The 4934-nt window shown below is 37.7% G+C and overlaps 1 protein-coding gene across 3 annotated transcripts in view; it reads left to right on the forward strand.

Annotated features, from left to right (window-relative positions):
* Positions 1-4934, forward strand: part of LOC106461712 (serine/threonine-protein kinase 11-interacting protein-like) — a 111716-nt gene that overhangs the window by 77348 nt on the left and 29434 nt on the right. The window lies entirely within an intron of this gene.

The raw sequence follows: 4934 nt of genomic DNA on the forward strand, positions 1-4934 counted from the left end.
GTTTTTTTTTTTAATATTTCAAATTAAGAAATTGAGTAATGTATAATACTTAAATTTGATAATTTACTTTGTACTCATTTAAAGTTGTTATAGTTTTGATACTACTAACTATTAATGTAGTATATAGAGCTGAGTGTAAAAGATAACTTTCAATAATTGTATTTTGTGCTTTAAGAAGGAAAAATTCATGTCAGACACTTGAACATGTAACCTTATAATTCTGTAAGTGCTGATTAAAAAACTTAAACTTGGTGAAAATTAATGTTACTCAAGTTTAACTGAATAATTAATAATAACTTGATATTATTCAGTAAATCATTCACCTTTAAAATTTTGACTGGTTAAACTTGTACTTCAGTATTTGTATAGGTCCATGATAGATTCCCATTCACTGTTTTGTGATTAGACCAGCACCATTACCATGTGTCTTGCTCATTATGTGGTGTTTAGAATCCCCAAAGGAGGAGTTATTTCAACATTACACAAGCTGACCCAGCTAATTATGAATTTGATATATTTAAAGTTTCAAAAGGCTTTAATAGTATTTCTCAAATCTGATTTCTGATAAGGTACTTTACCTTCTCTCTCATAAGAAGCTATTCTCATTCAGTGCTGCCTTCTATATTCAAAACTCTTTTTGCATGCCACAAGCCTTGAGCTCCCACATTCCCCATGATCAATGTGGTTCAACTGTGTCGTGCATGCAAATCTTCATGCAACAACCCTCTGTTAATAGGAACTCAACACACCCTCCTGATGCATGTGACTCCCTCTATTCGACTACCAAACTACCACTTCTCATTTGGCAGTGCTAGTGTCAAGACGTTTTTTGTTTATGCTCTCTTTTCGCATTTTTATTTTTTTGACATTTCATACAAAGTGGAGATATTTTTTTCCTACTCCACTTTAACAGTTTTAAGTGATAACTTACCTATCTTTATTGTTCTTCACATTTTTGTAGTTTTCACTGAAGCCTATGTTTCCACTTCAAAAATGTTATCATTTATTTCCAGTGCAATTACCCAGGTGGCAGTACTTGACTGAGGAATTTTCAGCTTTAATACAGTAGGAGATTGATCGTTATATGAGTTGACCTTCATTGGGCCTCAAATTTGGGGGCCCATACATTTATAATATGATCCGCTGACTTTAGACAGTTAAGCTGTTATACTGTTATAGGTTTTTGGATAAGTTTGTTATTAATATTATTATATGGAGTTCTTTGGTGTCAATAATAAATGCTTTGGTTAGATTTGTATCTACTTCTTTTAAGGTTAGAGTTTTTTAATTAACATTTAGTGATATCCTTTGTCCTACCATGTTAGATTAGGCTTAATGTGTATTTGTTGTTTTAGGCTTACCTGTCATTCATTTTACTGGTAAATTGTACATTATGTTAAATGTATTGTTTCTTCAACAAATACTATCTACTAAATTCTTACTGTCAATATACACTTACTTAAATTTTAAATTTAAGGAATTTTTAATTTTTGTGATTAATTACATTTTATACTTCTTACAATGAATTTCAGTTGTGAGGACTCCTGGGTCCACCAAACCTTCTCTCATTATTGCTTGACTTCCTCCTCAAACTTCCGTACTTGTTTGGGACAACATCTATTTTGACAATTTTGCTCCACCTGATTATGACTTGGCCTTCCTCAGGCCTCTACTGCGAAGTATGTTAGGCCTACCTCAGCCCTTTTTATACACGTTTTTCTCCCCTCCTTTTCCAGACGTTTTGGTTCATACTGCGCATTTTTGTCTCTCTTTTTAGAGATGATACTAGCACGCCTCGCCCTCCTCTAGCTTTGGCTGATTTTGTCTTAGCTTACCATCAGCTAGATTGTTTTTTGTTTTCATGCTTCTCTGCACTTTGAATCTCTGTTGCCACTATGAGGGGGCAGAATCTGTTAATTCTATCCCTTTCTCCCTAGACAAGTTTTCCAGCCATCATCTTCCACTGTCGCCTCTCCTACTGGTATTAACCATCATACACCTCCTTTCCAAGGCATTCCACCTATTTCTTAGGGATTTTCTTGAGATACCTTCCTCCTTCTTAACTCCAAGTTAGGGTGATTGCCATTTTCAGCTCTTTCCTTACACATATGGCTTTTTTGATTTTTAGGATCTTTTGGGGTGGGACACTGGTCCATTTTTTGAGGGGTGTTACTCATGTGACTTTAGCATCACATGGGGTATCTGTTTTGCTACATTCAATTTTTTCTTTTTTGGTTTGCTTGTTTGTCTCTTTAGCCATTGCATTATTTATTTATGTTCTATGTCCAACACTTTCCCGTCATTTACCTGTCCTACATCTAAGAGTTCCTCCATTAGTTGTGTATTTTCAATGCAGATTGGAGTTCTGTGATTGATCTGTCTTGCCTCAATCACTTCTTGGTTCTTTCACTTTTTTTACTATGTTGCCTTTTGTCATACTGGTGGACCATTTCTCCAGGACTGAGGATGCCCATGGTTGACATTTTGTTATTTTATGCTCATGCTCCTATTTTTCATCCCTCGTGGCACTGTCTTAGGTTTGCTCAACATGGGGTTGGGTACCAGTCTAGTGCCTTGCCCATTGAGCTTCTTTTGGATCTGTATGTCTTTGTCTCCAGTTCCTCATCCACTTGCTTTGGCTGTCGATGCATTCAGACAGAATTAGGACCTGTTTATACTTTTATTTCTCATGCCATTCATCATCTTCCCTCGATTTTTTCGTTCATTCTTGCCACTCTGTGTTAGATCTTTCTGATTGCTCCTTCCTGGTCAACACAGATCTGTTTTTTTTTGCTGCTTCAGCTCGATTTGTTTTTTTTGTTCTGGATACATTTTTTCCAACCATCCACTTTAGTGGCTCGTGTGGCATGTTCTTCCATTTTTTTTTTTTGCTTCTATCTCTCACCTTTATTCCCGACTGGATCTTGATGGCCTTCTATGTTGTGTACATGCTCTGAGGTGCTTCATTGCCCTCATGGCTTCTTTATATTGGTTCCCTTTCCTGCTGTTTCATTCCCTGGCACCACCACTCGGTTTGAGATTTTTTCCTTCCTCTCTTACCCTTTCGATTCAGTTGGATTTTACTTCCTTGTCTCCTGTTTCCCATAATCAATTCCTGGTGTCTTCACTCCAATCAGGTACCTTTTCTTTTACCTACATCTCACCCCCATCATATGTTGGAGGTACTTCTTTTGTTGAGCACTGGGACTATACCTTATATGTTTATCTCTCATTATCTTCTTCTTTGGGTAGCTGTTTCTTCCTCGTCAGGTACTGTCTTCCACCTGTCACCATCCTTCTCTTTTCTGTTAGACTGTGACTGTATAAGTTACTGTTTTGTATATATACATCTTATTTTTCAAGTGAGTGACACCTTTCTTTATGACAAGTAGTGCTTGTCCAGGTATACTGAAAATAGACAAATCCATACTGTAAGGCCAGGATGACTTAATTATAATTTCCATGGCCACTAAATGCACACTGTTGCTACATTCATATGCCCATTCTGAACCATACTAACCCATGGACTTCATTCCCTAAATTTAATAAATCAGGAGGGATCAGCTTTTCAAAATAGGGTTTTTTGGGGTTTCCAGTTTGACGTTCCTCTAAACTCTCCACCACATTTTCTCTCCTCTTTTTTCTTCTGGTGGAATACAGGAGTGCTGACTACTTTCCAGTTCCAAGCCATTGGAGTGGTGGACCATGGAGGCATTCTCCTGAATGTGATAGTGATATACGATGCAAACTATAATGAATCCGTGCGGTTGAGTTTTGGATTCAGAACTGGACCAACCAACATAAGTCGTCACACATGTATTACAGTTGTCTCTGTTCCATCACTCAGTTGGACTTATGTTCACTGCTACTGTGTTTGTGAGTCTCGTTGGATGAGCATGCAGGTTACTACAGTTCTTTCTTTTGCGCTATCCCTTGAAGATTTTCATATACCGAGGATGTTACTGCACTGGAGATGGTTTCTGTCTGATTGATATTGAGTGGGATATTTTACATTACAGAGACATCTTTATTATTCAGATCTTCTGAATGTCAGATTCCTGAATCAGTCAAACATTTCATTTCTTTGCCATCATGTGTTCTGTTCACAGATTGGTGGGTATAATTCCCTCCAGTTTGCTGAACTTGAGGTGAAGATTGTACAATCCTCTTTCTTACCCCCACCAGATGACAGGGTTTTGGATTGTAGTTAACATGACAATGGTATGATCCACTTTCCTACCTTCACATGGATGTTGGTTACGGGTGGCTGGGTTTTGAATGCAGTTGACTTGCTGTGTATGGTCCATCGCACACTAGCCACTCTACACCTTGGGGCACATCCTTTTCACTCTCATCCACATTACTGTCATTTATGGGATTGAGATTCAGATATTGGGTGGTTGGTATCCCTTATCCAACCATTGTTCTCTCCCTTTTGGATGTGCTCCTCCCTTTTTCCACCTATATCTGCATCACCTCTTTCCACACTGGGCATAGAGTACAGAAGTCTCTTATGTATGATCCTCTTTTAAGGTGTTTTATGGATGCTTTTGAAAGATGGATTTTTTTTCCCTCTCATTGGTCCCTCTTCCTATTCAATGTGGGATTCTAACTATTTAATTGAGAAGAAGTTGTCAGAAGTTATAATTTTCCTATAATGAAAATGTATTTCTGATAGGTATTTACCTCCTCTCCACGGAAAACTGGCGCTTCCTTTTTCTGCCAAAACTTAAAATGATAGTTTGGTAGAATCGAATAGAGGGAGTCACATGTGTCAGGAGGGTGTGTCACGCTCCTATTGGTGGAGGGTTGTTGCATGATAATTTGCATGCAAGATGCAATTTAACCATGGTGATCTTAAGTAAGTGGGAGTGCAAGGCTTGTGGCATGCAAAAATAATTTTGCCTATAGAGGCAGCACTGAATGAGAATACC

This window comes from Limulus polyphemus, unplaced genomic scaffold (genome assembly GCF_000517525.1).
Source record: "Limulus polyphemus unplaced genomic scaffold, Limulus_polyphemus-2.1.2 Scaffold1016, whole genome shotgun sequence".
Classification (NCBI taxonomy): Eukaryota; Metazoa; Arthropoda; class Merostomata; order Xiphosura; family Limulidae; genus Limulus; species Limulus polyphemus.